Source organism: Macadamia integrifolia, unplaced genomic scaffold (assembly GCF_013358625.1).
Source record: "Macadamia integrifolia cultivar HAES 741 unplaced genomic scaffold, SCU_Mint_v3 scaffold984, whole genome shotgun sequence".
NCBI lineage: Eukaryota > Viridiplantae > Streptophyta > Magnoliopsida > Proteales > Proteaceae > Macadamia > Macadamia integrifolia.
In genome coordinates this window covers 64,963-90,658 of record NW_024870609.1, presented here as the reverse complement: position 1 = coordinate 90,658, position 25,696 = coordinate 64,963, and positions in this window count along the sequence as shown.

The window sequence follows — 25,696 nt, the reverse complement described above, 5'->3', positions numbered from 1 at the left end:
GACCAACTAGAATTTTGATCATTTGATTGACATATCTCCCAAATGAATCAGTAGAATTGAAATTTTCTTGGCTTAGAATGAAGCTAGGGACATCCCCTACAAACTCCATAGAACAAATCTCGGCAATCGGGCCCCAGTCGAAAAGCCTCAAATTGGTTGGACTACCCTGTACCTCCACCGAAAATAGCCCACCGGATCCACTAGGTTTGTTTCCAGTGGCATATTTCCAGTGAGCATGTGAGCTTTACATGATCTCTGTTACCTCCATCAGAAACAGGTCTGATATTTCGGATGGAAATGCCCTATTTCTGGTGGTTGTTTCTGGTGACATTACTGTCATTGGGAGACAGTGTCTGTACACTTTGGGGGTGACCTATGTGGGTCCCTCCCAATATTTCTGATGTATACTGATGTATGCTTCCCTTGTGTCTAGGATAGTGACACGCACGTGCCCCAAAGCTGAAATTGAATTGATTGATTTGTGGCCGTATTTGAACCCAAACACGACCGATCGTAAAATAGTTGAGGGATGGGATTTGTTTATTTTTAAATGTTTATTAATTATTTAATAACTCACATGTTTAGAATTATATGTTTAATTGAAATTGTCATTTTACGATTATGATATGAATTGTGTGGAAATGTATGACGGGATCCGATGTGGCCAAGTTAGTACCAGTACTGTGATCTTCATGTGTTTGGATGGGTGTGTGTGTCTGAGATGGAATCCGGTGTGGCTGAGGTGGTACCGGTTCTGTGATTGGCATTGATTATGAGCATTAGAGTTAGTTGTAGTCGTGGGTTACACTTTGTGGCCAAATTCTAGCTGGTATTGTGTACCCCGGGACTAGATTTGAAAATGGATATGCTTCATGGCAGAGGTCTTGCCAGTGTTGCGTAGTCTATACTCAACTATGATATGTATGCTAGATTAGGTAAACGGTCTCAGGCTACACTTTGTGGCCAAGGTCTCTCTGGTATCGTGTACCCAGGACTATATTTGGAGATGGATTACACTTTGTGGCCGAGTTCTCTCCGGTATCATGTAATCCATACTAACTGTATCATTATGAAGATATGTAGTATATATTTGGTTAGATATCACTCCCTATGCTACACACCCTTGCCAACAGGGGTTGAGGTGTTGGATAACCCATCGTGGTATGTTTGTTGAGCCTTTCCGAAATGCCACTCCCACAGTATGATGTGATTGTTACCAGAGGCGAGAACCTATCCGGTGTGGCCGATGTGTTACTGGTGCCATGACTTCTAGGAGGGGGTTATCAGGGGTTTGCTGGGTGACCCATGGATGCATACGGGGATCGGCAGGCTTCTAATCACAGCTAGGGTTTGTATCGTTGCATAGTCAATGTCGTTTTTGAGACGAGGGATACAACCATAGTAGCATTTACCAGACTCAGTTTGTATTGCTAGGTGGATAATAAAGAAATGAACTACATTACGAGCATTATGGACTATGTGTTTAATTTCCATAATCATGCACCATAAATATTGCTGCTATTGACTTTCTTGGATGTGCTTGACCCCACCCCTCACTGAGCGAGTTGGAAAGCTCACCCCACTTATACACCCCTTTTTAGATGATGATGTAGGTATTGTGGTGCCGATGAAGGGTGATCCAGTATCTTCTGGGTTGGAGTATAGTGTGAGCTACTGGTGGATGCTAGAAGTGGAGGAGCAAAATCAGGACTGTGCTTGCAATCACTGTGCTTACGTCGCACTGTGAGATTGTACATCATATTGTTATATTTTTAGATATAGTTATGGATTGTATATTTTCTTGAGATTATAGTATATGTCATGGATGAATGTAATAGAATAACTCGGTTATTGCTATTATATTACCATAAGATGCTTCCCCATTGTATTTATAAATTCCGCTACTATGCTCTGATTCCACTTCTTATACTGGTTTGTGATGTGAGATTGTGAAAATGTTAAAGTACTACTATCAGAGATCTTGGTAGGTTTGTAAGACAGGTACATGTCTTACTCGCACCGTCGGTATTCCTAATGGTAAGTTGGGTCTGCCGAGAGTGGGGTGTGACAGCTGTGGTATCAGACCGTGAAGCTCTGCCTTAACTCACAATATCGACCAAACCACAATTTTGGAGAAATTAGGATTTAATAAAAATCTGGAGGCAAAAATAATAGAATTTGTACAATTAGGAGACAAGTATAGGTGTTAAAGCCGTTTCATTATAATGAAGAACTTGATTACACAGTTTACACTTTTTATGAAAATTTAAAATACGAAAAGCAAGAAATCCTAACTAGCCTAAGACTAGGAAATCAAACAACTGAAGCATATGACATAATGAAAAAGTTCAGCTAAACCTAAAACATCAAACTCAAATAAAAACATGAAAATGAAAATCCTAAAAGCTACAGTTGCAAGCATGCCACCACTCTTGCTGCTGCTGCTATTGCTGGTTCTGTTCTTGGCCCTGAGCCTGGTTCGCACCATACATTCCTGGAGGAGGCACCAGAATGCCAAGGTGGAAGACCATCGCCTACATCTGTGCCTCTAGGGAGGCCACTCTATTGTCCATAAGACAATAGGTCTTGTCCATACTCTCTAGGCGGCTGTCCATACTCCTCATCAATGACATAGTGGTATCCAGATGGGCCATCACATCATTGAGACCGTAGGGCCTCGCACCCCTAGTGCTCTGAGATGTAGAAGCTACTATAGAACCCATAGCCTGTGGATCAGGTGGTGGGCCCCACCAACCCTAGTAGCTTCTCCTCCTGCACCAACATCACCGGCACTGCCACCCTCTACCTTCATAGGCTGCTGACCCTCTTCTAGAATAGGTGTCACTTCCCTCAGATCTATGAGAGTCTTGGTTGAAGTCTGTGATCTCTTCACCCAAGTGTGCCTCACCCTGCGAGTCCACCCCAAAGCAGCGGAAGATGTCGGTCAATATCCTTTCGTACCATAGGTTCCCTACTCGACGATCCTGTCCTTTAGACTGAGTTACCATATTCACATTAGGAGGTAAGGCAGACGTATCTGTGGCCCCATGTACACGTAGTATGTCACGTAGGCTTGCAGGGCGGATACCTCATTATAATGTCCACAGGTGGGGAAGACATTCAGCTGAATCACAAGGTAGACAACCTTAGGTGTGGCAAAGTAGTTGACTGAACGGTTCCATCCCTTGGCTTCCTTAGTCAGCATGTCATTGATCTCCTGGAAGGTATCGGGACTCTGAATTCATATACTGGGGTCCAAGGTGGGCAGTACACTAGATCACCTGCATTGCTGATCATTAAAATATTTGCTAGCTACCCCATGTCAAAGGAGATCTCCACCCTCTTCACATAGGAGGTGAGTCACATCTCTTCGGTATCCCTGTTCATGCATTCCATGTTGGAGTAGAATAGCCTGAACAGGGTGGGGTAGTAGTATCGGTTGGGTTTAAGGATGCGGTACCGCTCGATCTCCTCAAACTATTGACAAAGATAGAATGCGTGGAAGTCATTGGTCCTTACATGGACTCCTGGGTCTACATTACGATGCTCAAAGAATTCCCAATTGTCTCGCTCAACCACATAGCAGAACAGAATGGGGTTGAACTACTCAGCGGCATCTTGCTCCTCTTGTATAAGAGCACGTCAGGTATGTACACAGCCTCTAGACATCGTTGCAAGATGTTTCCTAAGGATGTGGAATGGAGAACCTAGTTAAATGGCTGAATGCAAAACTCACAGAGAAGAAAATCATAAAAACTAGGTTACAGAGAGAGAAAACATACCTTGGATGTGAATACAACGTTGATCGATCGCGAAATAGCACGAGGAAGGTAAGGAATAGGTAGCAATAGACTCCTTGGCCATTTCCACACCTTTCTTACAAGAATAAATAGGGTTTTGTGTGAATAAGCTAAGACCCGAGCCTATTTATGGCCGATTTAGTGCCATTGGAAACAGCCCATCAAAAACACTGGGCATACTTTCGGTGCCTGTTTCTGATGAAGGGGAAAAGTTGAGTTTGGCCTCTGTTTTGCTCACCGAAAATAACACTGATATTTTCAGTGGGTTAAACCATATTTCTGGTGGTTTGAATCCCTGTTTCCAGTGGACTCATTTGAAAAATAAATCATGTTATTTTTCAAACCTAAGTTTTTATTTGGTCCTTTGATGGTGTGAGTCTTTGGGATGTGTGTGTGATAAGATCCTAATATGTGCGAACCCCACTTATGCATGCCCTAACCCTAATTTTGATTGTCATATACGTGTGGGACCCTCTATGCATGCATGTGTTCCAATTACATGCAACCTTGTTTATGCATGTGCACTAATCGGATTCCTTCACAGGAATCATGTCACGTCGAAACACCCGATTCTGATCCCATCACTCCCGTCACCTTCCGCTTCCCCTACACGGAACCAGGGTAGACCCCACAATACACTGCGGCCCCTACGTGTACTTACGGCCTAGGATGTGGCATCCATCATGAATAACTTGATGCGAGAAGTGGAAGAAAGGCAAAACCAGTTTATGGCTGGGATTGATAATAGAATCCAAGCAGCAATAGAAGCCCGCAATGCACCGCCCACACCTCCTACTCCACCGGCACTCGTTCCAATACCCATTGGATTGGCTACCCTTCAAACATCTGGTGGGGCACAAGTGCATGGGTATATACAAGACCTGATGCCGGAACAAACTCAAGCCTATGTAGAGGGCTGGATAGACTTGACAAAAATGATGGAGAAGTTTTAATGGCTTAGGCCCCCATATTTCTCCAAGGTGGGTCAAGACCCGTTGAATCCATCAAGATGGATTGGTGGAATGGAGAAGGTTTTAGACTAATGGGTTGCACCAATAAGTAGAAAATTTTATGTGTGGGCTATCAGTTATAGAATGAAGCAGATGATTGATGGAGTGCCACCAAGCCTCTTCTGAGAGCTAGTAACCCGAACCCTACTTGGGCAGACTTCAAAGGGGCCTTCTTTGAGAACTATTTTTCAAAAATCTTCTAGGATAGGAGAGAGAGTGAGTTCTCTCAATTGGTTCAAGGTTCCCGGTATGTTCTGGAATATCAGTAACGCTTCGAGGAGCTATTCCATTTTACTCTTGAGCATCTTAGAGGTGATAGAGACAAGGAGAAGAAGTTTGAGAAAGGGGTGAGGCCAAGTATTGGGTCAACCATTGTGGGGTTGAAACTGTAAACCTATGCTGAGGTGGTCCAAGTGGCCAAGTCTATTGAAGACCGGCATGGGGATAACTACAAGGCTTAGCAAGAAAAGGGAAAGAGGCCAATGGGATCCACTGATTCTAGGGGAGGCAACAAACCTTTATGAGTGCCTTATGTGAACCCAACTCCAGTGCAGTTTAGGAGGCCCGATGCTAGTCAGACTTCCCAATCCTTCCAATCTAGTGTAGTATCCCAGTCTTCGGGATTGGGCCTGAGATGTTTTTATTGTGATTAGCCAAGCCACATGGTGAGGACATGCCCCCACTGAAGGCCAGGTGATGCACCCTACACTATGCCACCTAGGCCCCAGCAGACATATTCAGCTCCTAGGCCAGCACAGCCCCTATAGGGCCAGAGACCACAAGGTAGAGTGTTTTCTATGATGACGGATGATGCTGAGGCTGCTCCCGATGTAGTGACAGGTACATTATTGATATCATTATTTCCTGCACATGTGTTATTTGACTCAGGAGCCTCGCATTCATTCGTGTCACTGACATTTGCGAAGAAGATGAGAATTCCACCTAAGGGACTGAATCAATGTTTGGCTGTGAGCTGCTACAGGAGGTGTAGTGGGTTTGAACTATGTTTATGAGCCTTTCCCAGTGACCATAGGTGATCATGAATTGAATGCTCACTTGATCGAGTTGGATATGACCAACTTCGATGTGATTTTAGGAATGGACTGGTTGTCCGCATACAAGGCCAGTGTGCTATATGCAGAGAAGGATATCATTTTCAGACCTTGTGATGATGATGAGTTTGTGTTCCAAGGGGATAAGCCCAAAAAAACCTAAGAAAGTTATCATATCCACACTCCAGATGAAGAAGCTACTGGATAAGGGATGTCAAGGCTAATTAGCATCTATGATAGATACTGAGACAGAGATTGGGCCATTGACCGAGCTAGATGTGGTGAGGGAATTTCCCAATGTATTCCCGGATGACTTGACAGCCCCTATAGACCTACTCCCCAGCTCGGCACCAATGTCAAAATCCCCTTACCGTATGGCCCTCATGGAATTGAAGGAATTACAGGTGCAACTTCAGGACCTTCTAAAGAAGGGATTCATTAGACCTAGTGTGTCTCCATGGGGAGCACCAGTATTTTTTGTTAATAAGAAAGATGGAAGTATGAGGTTGTGCATCGATTATTGGGAGCTTAATAAGCTAACCATTAAGAACCGGTATCCCTTGCCAAGGATAGATGATTTATTTGATCAATTACAAGGTGCCAAGGTGTTTTCCAAGATCGACCTTAGATCGGGCTACCACCAGCTCAGGATCAAGGATAGTGATGTCAGTAAGATAGCCTTTAGATCAAGGTATGGACATTATGGGTTCTTGGTGATGTCATTTGGGTTGACCAATGCACCAGTTGTATTTATGGATTTGATGAACCAGGTATTCTAGGATGTCTTGGATAAGTTTGTCATAGTATTCATTGATGACCTTTTGTTCTACTCCAAGAGTGCAGAGGAACATACTGTTCACCTGAGGTTGTTACTGCAACGGCTAAGAGAGAAGCAACTCTATGCCAAATTCAGCAAGTGCCAGTTTTGGTTATCACAGGTGGCATTCCTAGGGCACATTGTTTCAGCTAAGGGTATAGAGGTTGACCCAGGCAAGGTGAAGGCAGTTCTAGAATGGGAGACTCCCAAGAGTGTAGCAGACATATGTAGTTTTTCGAGATTGGCCTGATACTACAGGAGGTTTATCGAGAACTTCTCCCACATTGCTACTCTGATGACCCGACTCACAGAAAAGGATATAAAATTTTAGTGGTCTGAAGCTTGTGAGAAGAGCTTTAAGGAGCTAAGGCAAAAGTTGGTATCCACTCTAGTTTTGACTATCCTGACTGGTACATGTGGTATGGTTGTTTATAGTGATACCTCCAAGCTAGGATTGGGTTGTGTATTGATGCAGCATAGGAAAGTCATTGCCTATGCAACCCATTCGTTGAAGGATTATGAAAAGAACTATCCCTCCCATGATTTGGAGTTGGCAACTATGATTTTTACACTGAAAATCTGGAGACACTACCTGTATGGTGAGAATAGTGAGTTCTTCAGTGACTATAAGAGCCTCAAGTACTTTTTCACCCCAAAAGGAGCTCAACATGAGGCAGAGGCATTGGTTGAGCCGATGAAGGATTATGATTGTACAATCCACTCTCACCTAGAAAAGGCCAATGTGGTAGTTGATGCACTTAGTCAAAAATCCCAGTCACTGACTCTTGCATTACTGACCACTAATGGGTATCTCCTAGAGGAGGCCAGGAAACTAGACTCAAAACTATTAGTAGAGGGGGTCACTTTCTCACTATCGGCATTGGTGGTACAACCTAGTCTGGTGGATAGGATCACTGCAGCTCAGGTTACTGATGCAGAGTTGTAGAAGCTAATAGCAGAATACCAGGAAGGAACCCAAAAGGACCCAGACTTCTCGATGACTGAAAGAGGGATTCTCAAGTTCAAAGGGAGGTTGTGTGTGCCCAGTGATGGTGATTTGAGAGACAGTTTTGAGAGAGGCACATAGCTCTCTATACTCCATTCACCCCGGCAACACTAAAATGTACAAGGACCTCAAAGACTCTTACTAGTGGAGAGGAATGAAGAATAATGTGGCCATGCATGTGTCTAGATGCCTCACATGCCAGCAAGTCAAGGCTGAGAGACAGAGGCCCCATGGGTTATTACAGTCCCTACCTATTCCGGAGTGGAAATGGGAGAATATTACCATGGACTTCGTCACAGGCCTACCCCATACACAGAAGGGTATGGATGCCATTTGGGTAGTTGTGGACTGCTTGACCAAGGCACCTCACTTTATCCGAATTAAGATCACATTTTTTATAGACAAGTTGGCCAAGTTGTATGTCGATAACATCATCAAATTACATGGTGTGTCAGTTAGTATCATCTCTGATCGAGATCCCAGGTTCATTTCCAAGTTCTGGACGTGTACAGAAGGCCATGGGCACACAATTGGCTTTTAGTATTGCCTTTCACCCTCAAACCGATGGTCAGTTGGAGAGGACTATTCAGACATTAGAGGACCTACTTTGAGCATGTGCCTTGGATATGAGTTATAGTTGGGATGAGCACATTTCCCTTTTTGAGTTCTCCTACAACAATGGTTATTAGGCCACCATCGGTATGTCCCCATTCAAGTCACAGTATGGCAGGATGTTTCGGACTCCACTCTATTGGGATGAGGTTGGTGAGCAACATATTTTGGGTCCAGACTTGATACAGGCTACCAGTGAGAAGGTGAATGTGATAAAAAAAAGGATCAAGGAAGCTCAATCCAAGCAGAAAAGCTATGAAGATGTTAGGAGGAAACATCTAGAGTTTGGTGTTGGAGACAAGGTGTTCTTGCTGATCTCCCCAGTTAAAGGGGTGATGTGGTTCGGTAAGAAGGGAAAGCTTAGTCCAAGGTTTATGGGACCGTATGGTGTACTGGAGAGGATCGGATTGGTAGCTTACTAGATAGCTTTGCCGCCAGAGTTAGAAGGTTCACATGATGTCTTCTATGTATGTATATTGAGGTACATTTCTGACTCAACTCACGTCTTGACTTATATACCCCATAAGCTGGATGAGGACTTTGCCTATGTGGAGTATCCGAAGACAATTGTTGATCGGAAAGACCATGTTCTTCGCAATTGCACCGTTTCCTTCGTCAAAGTGAAGTGGATGAACCACCCCAAGCAAGAAGCATCCTGGGAGCGAGAAGATGAAATGATGAAGCAGTATCCTGGATTGTTTGATTTGCTAGGTACGTTTAATTTTGAGGACTAAAAAATTCTTGTATTTTGAGGGGGATGTTACACCAATGCCCTAATCCGATCAAATTTGAACTGTTATGATAGGCCTCGGATTGAAGATCAAAAGTACGATTAGGTTTTGGCTTGCAGCTACGCATTGTCGAAGTGGTAGAGATGACCCCACATGTTTGTGCATTTCATGCCTATCTAACTAGAGGGGATTCATACCTGCCGATCCCAAACAGTAAGTGACCTGACTCCCCACACTTGATTTCTGGCACACATCATAATTATCGAAAAGCCTTGGGCATGTCCGAGGGCAACCACCCGTGCGAGACCAACCATGGGATAGCAAGCTGTCTTGACCACCTGAAACAAGCCACCGGAGCAGCCTGGGCATGAATTCGGTGTCTATTTTTGGTGGGTCCACAGGCTACTGTCGAGGTTTCGATGCCCGTGGGTCCTACCACTCACATCGTAAATGGTTTCGAATGATGCCAAATCATTCTCCTCATCTTCCTCTTGATGTGAACACCTTATGGACCTAAATGTGCAGGTCCTTGTGCCCTGAAACTCATTTTAACCCAATTGGTTAAAAAGTGGCCCAAACGAAACAGACCCTTAAGGCAAACTTAAGTTATAAGTTGGGAAATGAGGATTCATTTCCTCATTTCCCTTATGCCCAATGTAGGAGAGGAGAGAAGAGGAAATGAAGGAAGAAGAAGAGGAACAAGAAGGGGATTGAAGGCTTACCTTGGTGTCAAAATCGCTGTCGGAGGTAAGTACAAACTCCCATGTCACTCTCTCTCTTCATTTTGACCTAGACAAAGCTAGGAATGGATGGAATCTTGGTGTACACACCATGTTAGGGTTGTAGCATGGGTGTTCTACCCTCCCGGTGTTTTTACTGAATTCAAACCAAGCCTGGTAAGCTCTGGTAACATGTAATACCAAAAGACCAACCAGGGTTTTGATCGTTCGATCAATGTATCTCCCAAATGGCTCAGTGGAATTAGAATTTTTTTGGCTTAGAATGATGCTAAGGATATCCCCTACAAACTCCATGGAACAAATCCCAACAATCGAGCCCGAGCCAGAAAGCTCTAAATTATTTGGACTGCCCTGTACCTCCACTGAAAACAGCCCACCGGATCCACTGGGTTTGTTTCCGGTGGCATATTTCCAGTGAACATATGAGCTTTACATTCTCTCTATTACCTCCATCAAAAATTGGTCTGATATTTCTGATGGAAAAGCCCTGTTTCTGGTGACATTACTGTCATTGGGAGACAGTGTTTGTACACTTTGGGGGTGACCTGTGTGGGTCCCTTCCGATGTTTCTGACGCGTACTAATGTACGCTTCCCTTGTGTCTAGGACAGTGATGCACAAGTGCCCCAAAGCCAGAATTTAATTGATCGATTGGTGGCCATACTTGAACCCAAATATGATCGATCGTAAAACAGGTGAGGGATGGACTGTGTTTATTTTTAAATGTTTATTAATTATTTAATTGCTCACATGCTTAGAATTATATGTTTAATTGAAATTTTCATTTTATGATCATGATATGAATTGTATGGAAATGTATGACGAGATCCGGTGTGGCCGAGGTGGTACTGGTATCGTGATCCCTATGTGTTTGGATGATTGTGTGTGTGCGAGACGAAATCCGACGTGGCTGAGGTGGTACCAGTGCCATGATTTCTGTATGCATGTTACATTCATGCATTGATTATGTGCATTAGAGTTAGTTGTAGTCGCGGGTTATACTTTGTGGCCAAGGTCTCACTGGTATATGTACCCTAGAACTACATTTGGAAATGGATATACTTCGTGGCCGAGGTCTTGCCGGTGTTACATAGTCCATACTCAATTGTGATATGTATGCTAGATTAGGTAAATGGTCTCGTGCTACACTTTGTGGCTAAGGTCTCTCTGGTATCGTGTACTCGAGACTATATTTGGAGATGTATTACACTTTGTGGGCGAGGTCTCTTTAGTATCGTGTAATCCATACTAACTGTATCATTATGAAGGCATGTAGTATATATGTGGTTAGGTATCACTCCCTATGCTACGCACCTTTTCCAAAAGGGGTTGAGGTGTTGGATAACCCATCGTGGTAAGTTTGATGAGCCTTTTCGAAGTGCCACACCCGCGGTATGATATGATTGTTGCCAAAGGAGTATGAGGACCGATAGGCTTCTAATCACGGCTAGGGTTTGTATTACTGTGTAGTCAATGTTGTTTCCAAGATGAGGGATACAGCCTAATGCACAGTAGTAGCATTTACCAGACTTATTTTGTATTGTTAGGTGGATAATACACAAATGAACTGTATCACGAGCATCATAGATTATGTGTTTAATTTCTACAATAATGCATCATAAATATTGCTGCTATTGATTTGCTTGGATGTGTTTGACCCCACCCCTCACTGAGCGAGTTGGAAAGCTCACCCCACGTATACACCCCTTTTTAGATGATGATGCACGTATCGTGGTGCCGATGGTAGGTGATCCAATATCTTCTGGGTCAGAGTACAATGAGAGCGACTGGTGGATGCCAGAAGCGGAGGAGCACGATCATGACTGTGCTTACGACCACTGTGCTTATGCCGCACCGTGAGATTGTACATCATATTGTGATATTTTTGGATATAGTTGGGGATTGTATATTTTCTTGAGATTATAGTATATGTCATGGATGAATATAACAGAATAACTCGGTTATTGCTATTATATTACCATTAGATGTTTCTCCATTTTATTTATGAACTTTTCTACTATGCTCTGATTCCACTGCTTATACTGGTTTGTGATGTGAGATTGTGAAAATGTTAAGGTTCTGCTATCAGAGATCCTGGTAGGTTTGTAAGACAGGTACATGTCTTACTCGCACCGTCGGTATTCCTAATGGTAAGTTGGGTCTGTCGGGAGTGGGGTGTGACACTACAAGTGATAAAATACCCCCAATAGTTGGCCAACATTGTACCAGTGCTGAAGAAATATGGCAAGGTACGAATGTATGTGGACTTCAGGGATCTTAACAAAGTAAGCCTTAATGATGACTTCCCATTACCTTACATTGATGAATTGGTTGACAACATTGCAGGGCATGCTTTGTTATCATTTATGGATGGATTCTCAAGAATACAACCAAGTAAGCATGCACCCAGAGGCATATTGCATGACACAATGAACAAAAATGTGGAAGTCTATGTGGATGACATGATAGTGAAGTCAAAAGATCGATAGGGGCATATTCCCCCACTAAGGTGATTCTTTGAAAGGATCAAGAAGTGTTAGCTGAAGTTGAACCCTTAGAAGTATGTATTTGGGGCAATAACAGGAAGGTTGTTAGGTTTCTTGGTGAGTGAAAGCGTCACTGAAGTCGACCCTATCAAGATCAAGGAAATTCAAGAGATGCCCACACCACAGACTGAGAAGTAGATACGAGGACTTTTGGGTCACATCCAGTATATCAACAGATTCATAGGTCAGTTGACTATAATCTGTGAACCAATTTTTAAGCTATTGAAAAAGGATCAGCCCACAGAATAGAATGACCAATGCTAACAAACTTTTGACAAGATCAAAGGATACCTCATGAACCCACCAGTATTGACACCACCGGTGGAAGGAGAGCTACTTCTATTGTACATATCAGTAGGAGAATATTCCATGGGCTCATTGCTAGCACAATAAGAGATAGAAAAGGGGGCACAACATGCCATATATTACCTCAGCAAGAAATTCCTGGAGTATGAGACATAATACACATCTTTGGAAAGAACTTGTGCTCCGTTGAATTGGGAACGAAAAGGTTGCGACACTACATGGTTTCCTATCCAGTGCATTTGATCTCAAGGATGGATCCCATCAAATACCTCTTTGAGAAACCAACCTAACAGGAAGGATGGCCCGTTAGTTACTTTTGCTGTCAGAATTTGATATCACCTATGTTACCCAGAAATCTATCAAGGGGAAAACTATAGCTGATCATTTGGCTACCCACCCTACAGAGGATGAAAGAGCTTTGGATGATGCCTTCCCGATGAAGAAATCGCAGCCATAGGGGAAGAGGACACAACTAATGAATGGCAATTATTCTTTAATGGAGAGGCTAATTAAAAAGGGTGTGGTGCGGGAATATTGCTTGTCACTCCTGACGGCCTTTATTTTCCTTCTTCATTCCACCTCGATTTCCCTTGTACCAACAACATTGCAGAATATGAAGCTTGTCCTTTGGGACTAGAAACAACCCTGACTATTGGAGCGAAAAGGATCAAGGTGTATGGAGATTCATCTATTGTCATTTATCAGACATAGGAAAAGTGGAAGACTAGAGATGAAAAGCTAAAGCAGTACCAAGAACATCTGGAAGAGATGATTGAACACTTTGAGAAAATCTCATTCGAATACTTTCAGAGAGATAACAAAAGGTTTGTTGATACCCTCGCAACCTTGGCATCCATGGTAAAATGCAACCCTATGGCTAGGGTTTGACCATTCTTGATAGAACCAAGAAGTAGACCAATTTATCAGAATTCGATGAACTCTCTCACCATGGATGGTCAGTCTTGGTTTACTCACATAGTGGATTTCATCAAAGAAAGGAAGTACCCAGTTGAAGCCATTGAAAGAGAGAAGAAATTTCTAAGGAGATATGCCACCCAATTTATTCTTTAAGAGGATTTGTTATACAAGAGGTCCTATAATGGAATACGGTTGCTGTATGTGGATGAAGAACAAGTTACAACCATCATGAAAGAAATTCATCAAGGCCTCTGTGGACCCCATATGAATGCAAATATGCTAGCCAAGAAGATCCTCAGGCTAGGATACTATTCGAATACAATGGAAGCAGATTGCGTGGACTTTGTCAAGAAATACCACAAATGTCAGATATTTGTCAATATTATACATATCCCACCAACAAAGTTGCATTCACTCAGTTCTCCTTGGCCTTTCTCCACTTGGGGCATTGACATCATTGAGAGGGTCAACCCCAAAGCATCCAATGGTCATGAATTCATTTTGGTAGCCATCGACTATTTCACCAAGTGGGTAGAAGCTCAATCTGATACAGTACTCACATCTGCTAAGGTAGCAAAGTTCATCCAAGAAAACATCAGTTGTCGATTTGGAGTGTCTCAAGAGTTGATATCAGATTAGGGATCCCATTTCTGGGGTAAAACTGATAAAATCTGCATAAAGTTCGGTATCAAAAGGCATCGCTCTACCACTTACAGGCCACAAACTAATGGGGCAATAGAAGAAGCTAACAAGAACATCAAGGTGATCATACAGAAAATGGCTGAAACACACAAAGATTGGGTAGACAAGTTGCCAATTGCTTTATGGGCATATTGGACTTCGGTACCATCCTCAACAAGGGCAACCCCTTTTTCTTTGGTATACGAGGTCGAGGCGGTTCTACCTGTGGAAATCCTAGTACCATCCCTAAGGGTGTTATTTGATAGTCAGTTACCTAAAAGAGAATGGGTGAAGGCCAGACACGACGAGCTTAACTTTCTCGATGAAAGGTGTATGAAGGCCATGGATAATCTGAAGAAATATCAATTGAGAATGACAAGGGCCTTCAACAAGAATATGAGGCCCCATCACATAGAAGAGGGTGAACTTGTTCTTCGAGAACAAAGAGCCCTAGAGGAAAATTCAGGCCCAACTGGAGTGGCCTTTTCACTGTCAAAGAGATTCTACCAGGCAAGGCTATGAAACTCATAGACCACAAAGGGTGAATAGCCTAAACTATGTCAGACCTAATTCCTTTCGAGGGATACGTAGGCAACTTGACATGTGCAAGTGCGGTCTCAACCATCTCAAGGCAATACATTGGTTCCTAAATTAATAATCAAGGTATCTCAAAAGATCATCATAGTTTGTGTCCCCTAAGAATCGCCATTTGGCATGCAAGGCCATTAGTTATCTGTCGTTCGCCTATTGGTCCATCAATTCTTATCCAGGATTCTATCCCCCAAGAATCACCATTTGGCATGCAAGGCTATTAGGTATCTAACATTCACCTATGGTCTGTCAAATTCTTATCCAGGATTCTATCCCCCATAAGTCACCACCCGGCACCAGTTTATCAAGGCTAGTTTATTCCCCATCCTTGATCATACAAGACAAAAGAACTTATGCAACAACGATAAAGGTTTGGTTGTGTCAGTAGCTAATGAGTAATGCTTTGAATCATCACATCTTCTCTTTGCTTATGATAACTGCAGGAGAAGTCATGAGTTCCTTGGATGAGACATTGAGGAAATGGACCTTGGACATAAGCATAGTAGCACCAAGACTCCTAGAATCCATGAATATGTCAATGCTCAGCCGAATTGGATGTATTGAGCTACATCACCATCTACTCCGATAGATGCCTCAGCATTGGGATGCCAATCTTTATATATTTTGATTTGGGTTGGTGGAGATCTGTCCAACTCTCGAGGAATTTGAAGTTTATATGCTATCTCTACCTAAGGGCAAGTTGATTCAACCATATTTGAAGAAAAATCATTCAGAAGAGATTCAAAACTTTTTCGGATGGGAAAAAGAGGAAATGAAGCAATTCGTTAGATATGGAAAGATTGACATTCTTAAGGTGGCTAGGAGCTTCATTCATTACCTACCACTAGGAGGAATCCATCAGCAAAGGTCACAAGATGCTTATCTACTGTGCATGATAGCTCACTATAATCTCTAAACTCCGTGACGTGGTGCACCAACTGTGTTGATAGAAGTGCACCAACTGTCTTGATAGAAGTGATAAAGCAATTGAAGAAAGGAAGAGATATCATTTCCATGGTCCTTGCAGAGACATTCAAAGGATTTGATGACATGAGCCATAGCCACAGGTTTAGCCTCGATCATTATCAAGGAAGTCCCGCCATTTCCAACTCTGGCCACTTGATAAGCTGAAGCTGAACAGGCCATCAAATGGAGGTCAACTTGGGGCTCTTGGTTACCAAGAAAGGAAGGAAGCCCTGGAATTCAAACTCATTGATAATTGAAAAGAGTACCTACAAGGAAGAACTACAAAGGACAGTGCATGGAAATGCCCAGAAAAACCACAAGAAATTTTTTTGATGAAGACCCTAGCTACAACTACGTCAGGTTGATGGGATTGACTCACACATCCTTTTATTTACCTATGTACATCAGTCGACAATATGGGCTCGACACGATGGACCCAGAGGATTTAGTGAATTTCCACCCACCCTAAGAGTTGTCTACTTTGTTACTTACCTATCTTGTCTATAGTAGGAAAGTTGTTTCCCTCCCATGTAATTCACTTGGTAATAGAATGAGGTGACGTTTGGATTTTAGCATCATTTTGGTTATTCTAATAAAGACTTGAGTTGTAGAATTAATCGCGCCTTAAAATTCAAAACACTTGAACTTATTAAAAAAAAAAAAAAAAAAAAAAAAAAAAAAAGGAAAAAGAGATAAGTTTTCATTCCAAAATAAAGAGCCAAGTCTAGCCATACAAAAGGTAAAAAAAAAAAAAATGAACATGGGGAGAGAAAAAGAAAAGGAAAAAAGCAACATTTGTGTTTTGAACAATAGGAACAGATCTCTAGGGATCACCATCCTCATCTGTGCCATACTCGGACCTACTTAAGGAAAGTCATCAAGTTGCTAGATGTAACAGTATCATGTGCTGACCGCGAACTTGCCAGCTATGCTATGAGGTCCTCAATCTGAGCAGCCTAGTTAGCATTCTGTCCCCTCAGAGAAGCAACCAAACCATCTTAGGAAGAACAAAAGATGGTCAAAGCAAAGAGTAATAATAAAAGAAAATCAAAGATAAAAAAATCTGTTAAAATCCCCACCCTCAATACAAAATTCAAAAAAAATCAAATTAAAATTCAAAAAATCAAAAAATAAAAAAAAAATTTAAATCAAGAATCAAAATCTAAAATCAAACTTCAAATTCAAAATCAAAACCCAAAATAAAAAAAAAATAAAAAAAAAATTTAAAAATCAAATTCAAATCAAATTTCAAATTTCAAAGTTCAAATTTAAAAGTTCAAATCAAAATTCAAAAAAAAAAACCCTATAAACCATAGGTCAAGAATCAAAGATAAAAAATCCCAAAAAAAAAGAAGAAAGAATCAAGTCAAGAATGAAAGAAAAAAAAAATTTCAATTCCAAGGTATAGCTCAAAAATTCTTACCACAAAATACAAAACCCAAACCAAATTTCATGTGGTAGGTAAAATTTATATCACATTCATGTGAAAGGTGAAAATTAAATTCAAATGGAAAGTAAAATTCATGTGAAAAGAAAAATTCAAATCAAATCCAAATCAAGAGCAAATCAAGATTCCAATTCAAAAGTCCAAATTCAAGATTCTATTTCAAAGGTCAAAATTCAAGATTTCATTTCAAAAGTCCAAAAGATTAAAAATTCAAAAAAGAATCAAAGAATCAAAGATCAAAAATCCAAAAATCAAAGGTCAAAATTCAAGATTCCAATTCAAAGGTCAAAATTCAAGATTCCAATTCAAAAGTCCAAAAGATTAAAAATCCAAAGAAGAATCAAAGAATCAATTATTAATGTCTTTTACAAGGTTGAAAGAGCAGCAAATTTCTATCCTATAATTGATAGTACTAGATAGCCCAGACTGGTTCGAAAGAACCCACCTAGAAGACTAGATAGCCCAGCCCATTTTGAAAGAACCCACCTGGAAGACCAGATAGCCCAGCCCAGTTCGAAAGAACCCACCTGGAAGACTAGATAGCCCAGCCCGGTTTGAAAGAACCCACCTGGAAGACCAGATAGCCCAGATTGATTTGAAAGAACTCACCTAGAAGATCAGATAGTCCAGCCGGGTTTGAAAGAACCCACTTAGAAGACCAGATATCCCAGACCAATTCGAAAGAACCTGCCTGGAAGACCAGGTAGCCCATATCGGTTCGAAAAAAACCTGCCTGGAAGACCAGATAGCCCAGACCGGTTCGAAAGAACCCACATGGAAGACCAGATAGTCTAGATCAGTTCGAAAGAACCCACTTGGAGACAAATTCCTTGAACTAGCACAAGTGAAGCCCAGCTAAGGAAAACCCAAAAATCAAGTACTAACATCTTTTGCAAGATTTGAAGAGCAGCGAATTTGTTTCCTACAATCGGCAGCCCAAGTAAGTCCTAAACTCAAAGTAGTTAAGAGATATTACCTGTAGCATTTTCAACTCCATCATTGATGAGCAAGATGAAGGCAGTACATGCTCTGGGTGACAAAATGTGGTAGTTCTTTTCTTTGCCCTTCGGCTATTGGCACAGGCCCCGGCCAAAGAGGGGCATTTTGTCAACACCCAATTTTTTAATGCTCCCCTAGCTATGATGAAATGTGGATATTGGAAGTGACTTTCGACTTCTGATCAATAGAGGTGATGATTGACTAAGAAAACCCGAAAACATCCCCTACATAAAAACCCCGAAAACCCCTCGCAAGAGAAAAGATGGTACAATTTTGACTTTTTATATACAACAGAATCTGGTCAAGATGACCGTATGGATGGATAGTACTCTAAAATACGATTCTGACGATATACGGTGCGTCAAAATCAGACTATCGGATCTCTCATAATCGTTCCTAGAAAATCATATTTTCTCGAACGCATGCCTCATGCATTGGCCAGCCTGTTGGAAACCTGAAAACATTCCCCACCTACCTAAATACCCCAAAATTCCCCACCTACCCGAAACCCCAAAAAAATCATGCGAGAGGGAAGAAAGTCCAATTTTGACGTTTTATATATGAAAGAATCCAGTCATGATGACCATACGGATGGATAGTACTCAGAAATATAATTCTAATGATATATGGTACATCAAAATTAGACCATCGGATCTCCCGCAATTGTCCCCAAAATATCACATTTCTTGTGCTCGTGCTGCTCACACTAGCTAGCCAGCCAGCAGGCTAGCCCACATGCATGCTGCGCGAGCTGGCCAGCCAGCCAGCCCACATGCATGTTGCGTGCGCTGGCCAGCCATAAGGGTGTTAATCGGTTTGGTTTTGGTTTAAACAGTACGGATCAATTCGGTTCACATTTATTTGACTAAAATCATAACCGCACCATTTACTAAATGGTTTCACTTTTTGAAATCGTGACCATTTAGTAAAGGGTTTTGGTTTCCATGGTTTCTAAACGGTGTCGGTTTCACAGTTTTAAACGGTTTTGATTTTGGTTTATTCCATATGGTTTGTAAAACGGTTCACAATCGGTTTGTTATAACTTGTAACCATCTCTAAACTGACGATCATAAGCTTATAAAAAAATAATTGGTAACCACAAATAAGAGATTCTATATTAACGATGGTATGTCTTAATTTGATAATCTAATTCTATTTCTTTGCGTGGCCATTCTCAAACATTTAGAACTAATATCATACAACATCCAAATCTAGCCTTCTACAATATAAAATATTAAAATGACAAGTGGTTCAGCCAAAACACCCCATCTATGATAACATAATAATATAGTAGCAATATGGATTACAAGTTCATGATCTAAAGCCTAAACTTGAACTGAATTACAATAAATCATACCAAAGCAGGATGGACACTTAATTTAATTGTTAATTGTTATACGGATTACTATCCCTTTTCTATTTAATTGTTATACGGAATAATCAGATCGGTTTAAATGGTCTCAATTTGGTTTGAAACCAATGGGTTCCTCGGTTAAAACTGACCTGACCCATTTAGCTAATTGGCCTGAAACTTGAAACCATAATCGCACCATTTACTAAATCGTTTTACAGTTTCGGTGTAAATAGATCGATTCGGTTTCGGTTACAAATTCACATCCTTAGCCAGCTGGCCAGCCCACACACATGCTGTGCACGTTGGCGAGCCAGCTAGCCCATAGCACAGCCCCGTCTACACCTCCACGTGCATGCTTGAGCGCCCCTGCATTCATGCTTATGCACCCCCACGTACAGGCCTATGCACCCCTGCACTCATGCCTGTGTGACCCCACGTGCATGCCTATGCACCCCTGTACGCATGCCTGTGCACCCCCACATGCATTCCTGGCGCCTCTGCTCGCATACCCATGCACCACTGCTTGCACACCCATGCACCACTGCCTACACACCCATGCATGTTGCCTGACAGCCCTATGCACCCGTGCCTATCATGCCCCGTGCACCTTGACCCAGCTTCGTGTGCAGCCATTAATGGCTGGGATTTGCATTCCACTAACCTATTGGGTGAAGGGAGAATCTCTTCACCCACTTGTGCATATACACTACATAACTAGCGTACCCTACACTGCAACCTCCCATTGACCCAAAAAAGAATCTTTTTACCTTATTAGCCCAAAAAAGTTACCTTTTCCCTCATTGGCCTAAGAAAATCCCCCTCTCTCCCATCAGTCCAAATTTTCATACTTTCCTCCCATTAGTCCAAAAAACCCACTTTTTACCCCATTGGCTAGGAAATTCCCCTTTCCCTCTCCATTGGTTTAAGGATCCTACAAATACCCCCCTCCCTTTGGTTTTTCAGACTAACATCACAATCCCACAACCACCCTTAGAGAGAGAAGTTCTGCCCTCTCTCCTCCTCCCCTCCCCCTTTGAGTTTCTTCGGGTCTTTGGAGCGATCTTCGTCAAGATCCAAAATTCATCAAGATCTGAAATCCTTTTCAGACTTCGTAAAGATCTGAAATCCTTTTCGGATCTTTGAAGTGTTCTTCGGGACTATGAAGATTTTCAATCCAAGTTTTTAATTCAATCCATTTTTTTCCAAAATAGTATTAGCTTCCCTCCTTTGAGTGTTCTTGGTTTTTTACCAAAAGTAGAAATCCCTCCCACCTTGAGGTTCTTTGGGGTACTCCGGATCTTGACAAAGATTCGGAGTTCTGTTCGAATCTTCATTCTTTAAGGCTTTGGGGATCTTCAATCCATTTTTAGGTCAATCTATATCTTTCCAAAAATAGTCGTTCCTAGCGGAAGCTCTTCCTGAGTGCCCCTGGAATCTTTCCAAAAATAGCCATTCCCAATGGAAGCTCTGTCCAAGTGCCACCTCAGCCTAGCCATCCCATAGTCTATCCCCAGTGGAAGCTCTGTCCGAGTGCCACATCAGCCTAGCCCTCCCATAGTCTATCCCCAGTGGAAGCTCTGTCTGAGTGCCACCTCAGCCAAAACCCGGAAGTAGCTCATCCCTAGAAGAAGCTCTGCTGGAATATCACCTCAGGAAAAACCCAAAAGTAGCTCATCCCTAGCAGAAGCTCTGCCTAAATACCATCTCAGCCTAAGCCTGGAAATAGCCTTCCCTAGTATAAGCTCTGTCCGAATTAAAAACTGAAAGTAACCGTTCCTAGCCGGCGCTCTACCCAAATATTATCTCAAACAGCATCTCTCAAGAAAGGAAGTTGGAGCTCAAGACCATCTTCCCCTGAGCCAGGAGAATCCAGAAACCAGTTCATACTACCATCAACCAGGGGATCCACCTTTCTTAACTCGAAACAAGGGTTAAGCTCAGATATAATTTCTTACACAAATTAGCATAATATAGGCTTTATATTGACCTTGTTTTAGTGTATACAATCATTTAAATTCAATTAGTATACATTTGTGTGATAATCCAGTCATGCATGCAGAATATGAATAATTATGGAAAATGTCCGCTCTGAAGCATTTAGTAGGAAGACCGGTTGAACCAGGTAGATTGGGTGCCTAACACCTTCCCAACTCTACAACCTGAAATTTACCCTAAATCTCTGGACTAGACCAACTTTTTAGGCCCTCTTCTTAGGAATTGGGCCCACCCCTGGGTCTTAGGTCCATAATCCTAGGTGGCAACTCCAAACCCCTTTTGCATGATCCCGATCTCCGTATTGGACCATAATCAAATCCTCGTCTTGAATGGTGAACTTTAAATTCATGCGAAATAGGCCTCCACGTATCTCTGAGTAGTGGTACCACGGTACAGGGCCTACAGGGTAAACACACATGACACACCCCTCCCTCATGAAAAAGAAAGAGAGGAAAGAGGATGGGATGCAAGTCCTCTCCCCTCCCCCTAAAAGGGGAAGAGAAGATATCATCTTCTGGCCACTACCCTCATAAATAGGTAAGTAACAATGTGAGGAGACAGTTCTTGGGGTGGGTAGAAGTTCACCAATTCCTTTGGGTCCTCTGCTTCCAGTCCATACTGTCAGTTGATGTAAGTGGGCAAGTAAAAGGATGTATGAGTCAATCCCATCAACCTAACGTAGTTGCATCTAAGGGTCTTTATTAGAAAATCAACTTATGGCCACCATAGGCATCTCTATGCAATATCTTGTGCAGTTCTTCCTTGTAAGTATTCTTCCCAATCAATGATGAGCTTGAATTCTGGGACTTCCCTCTTGTCTTTGTAGCAAAGAACTCCAAGTTGGAATCCATTTAATAGCCAGGTCATCTTTAATTTTTCTGGTAGCCAAAGTTGGAAAATAGTAGTACTTCCTTGATAATGATCATGTCCAAATCTATAGCCATGGCTCATGTCATCAAATCCTTTAAGGGTCTCCACAAGGATCGTGGGTATGTGTGAGGGCAGTGGCCAGAGATGATGAGATGTCTCTCTTCCCTTAGGGGGAAAAAGGACTTACATCTCGACCTCTCTCCTCTCTCTTTCTCTTTCATGTGAGGGGAGGGGTTCGTGTTGTGTGTGCTCTTGTGAGCCCTGCACCGTTATATTAGCGCTTGGAGATACATGGAGGCCTATTTTGCGAGAGTGTAAAATTTATCATTTGAGACGGGGTTTGATGATGGTCCAATACAGGGATAGGGATCACACAAATGGGGTTTAGAGTCACCACCTAACGTTATGGGCCTAGGACCCAAGGGTGGACCATGATTCCTGAGAAAAGGGCCTAAAATTTGGTTTGGTCTAGTGATTTAGGGTAAGATTCAGGTTACAGAATTGGGAAGGTGTTAGGCACCCAATCTGCCTAGTTCACTCAGTCTTCCTACTAGATGCTTGAGAACGAACAATTTCCATAATTATTACTATTCCACATGCATGGCTAAGTTATCACATATATATTAATTGAATATTTAACCTATATACACTAAAACAAGGTCTATATAAAGTCTACATTATGACAAGTTGGTTGAGAAATTATACTTGAACTTAACCCCTGTTTTGGGTCAGGAGGGGTGGGCCTCTGATTAGTACCGGCTCGGACTGTCTTTCGGATTCTCCTGGCTTAGGCCAAGATGTTCTTGACCTCCAACTTCCTTTCTTGAGAGATGCTGATTGTGATAGTATTCGGGTAGAGTTCTGGCTAGAAATGGTTACTTTCGGGTTTGGATTCGGATAGAGCTTTGGCTAGGGAAGGCTATTTCTGGGCTTAGGCTGAGGTGGCACTCCGATAGAGCTTCCGCTGGGGATAGGCTAGGGGAGGGCTAGATTGAGGTGGCACTTCGACAGAGTTTTCGATGGGAATGGCTATTTCTGGAAAGATTCCAAGGGTACTTGGACAGGGCTTCCGCTAAGATTTACTATTTTTGGAAAGAAACGGATTGACCTAAAAAATGGATTGAAGAGCTTCAAAGCCGTGAAGAACACTTTGAAGATCCAAACAGAGTTTCGGATCTTGACAAAGATCTCTCCATAGACCCGAAGAACCTCAAAGGGGGGTTTCTACTTTGGGTAAAACTCAAGAACACTCAAAGGAGGGGGTTGAAGAACATACTACCTTTAGAAAAAAAAAACTAGATCGGACTAAGAACTTGGATTAAATATCTTCAAAGTCTCATTTAACACTTCGAAGATCAAAACAAGATTTCGGATCTTGACGAAGATTGCTCCGAAGACCCGAAGAAAATCAAGAGGGGGAAAGGGAAGAGAGTTTCACTATAAGGGAGTGAGGTGGGGTTTTGGTGTGTGAAATCCAAAGGAGGGGGTATTTATAGGTTTTTTCAGCCAATAGGAAAGAGGGAACATCTTTATCCAATGGACGAAAGAAGAGTTTTTGCCTAAAGTTGGGGATAGGGCCTTTATACACTGGGTAAAAGAGGTCCTCAGACTAAAATGGGTGGGCAGAAGGTTTTTGTCCAATGGGTAAAAAGTGGGGTCTTGGAGAGAAAATCCTTAGTAAAAAGAAGGGTTTTTTGGTCTTAAGTGAGTGAAGAGGGAATTTCTTCACCCACCGAGTCAGGGGAACACCAATCCCAGCCATTGACGGTGACACACGAACTTGGGTTAAAATGTATGGGCATGCGGGAAATGTGTGCAGTGTGTGCGGGTAATGGCGTGTAGCTAGGCACAGGCTAGGCATGTGCGGGGAGGTTGACATGGGTGTGCGGGCAAAGTGAACAGTGTGTGCGGGTAATGGTGTATAGCTGGGCACAGCCTAGGCATAAGGGTGTGTAGGGAGGTTGGCATGGGTGTGTAGGCAATGTGCACAGTGTGCGCAGGTAAAGGTGTGTAGCTAGGCACAGGCTAGGCATAAGGGTGTGAAGGGAGGTTGGCATGGGTGTGCGGGTAATGTGCATAGTGTGTGTGAGTAATGGTGTGTAGCTAGGCATAGGCTAGGCATAAGGGTGTGTGGCACATGGCACATGGGGCAACATGCGCATGGTGCAGGTAAGGTGTGTGCAGCAAGCAGGAAGGTGCGCAAGGCCATGTAGTATAGGGGCACACACAGCATGCGGTTGGGGAGCATAGGCCATGTGATGGGGGCGTGCAGGCAAGCTGCGGGGGTGCATAGGCCATGTGGCTGGGGCGCACAGGAAGGCAGTGGGGGCGTGCAGATAGGTAGTGAAGGCACATAGGACATACAGTAGGGGTGCATGCAGTATGCGACGGGGGCACGCAGGCCATACGGAGGGGCATGCAGCGTGCGATAGGGGCATGCAAACCATGTGGTGGGGGTGCGCAGGTCATGCAATGGGGGCATGTAGGTAGGCAGGCTGGATCTGGCTGGATGGCTGGCTGGCTGGCTGGCTAGCTTGGTTAGCTGGGCTAGCTGGCTGGCTTGGCTGGTCGGTGTGCTTGACATGCACGCAGAAAAAATATGATTTTCTAGGGGAGATTGTGGGTTATCCGATAGTCTGATTTTGAAGTACCATATATCGTCAAAATTGTATTTTCGAGTACTATTCATCTGTATGGTCATCTTAATCGGATTCCTTTGTATATGAAAAGTCAAAATTGGACCCTCCTTCCCGCACAGGGTTTTGGTTTTCAAGTAGGTGGGGAACGTTTCTGGGTTGCCGACGGTCGAAGGGCAAAGAAAAGAACAACCACATTTTGTCACTCGAAGCATGTACTGCCGTCATCTTGCTCATTAATGACGGGGTTAAAAATGCAATAGATAATATCTCTCAACTAATTTAGAGTTTTAGGACTTACCGAGGCTACCGATTGTAGGAAAGGAATTCATTGCTCTTCCAATCTTGCAAAAGATGTTAGTATTTTGATCCTTGACTTTTCCTTAGTTGGGCTTCACATGTGCCAGTTTAGGGAATTTGGTCTCCAGGTTGGGTTTTTTAAACCAATCTGGACTATCTAGGACTGAAGGTTATAAGGGAGGAATTCACTGCTCTTCCAATCCTGTAATAGGAAAAAACCTTTGATTCTTAGATTTTCCTTAACTGGGCTTCGCATGTGCCAGTTCAGGGAATTTGGTCTATGAGATCGGGTCACCCAGAGCCGATACAAAGAGATTGGG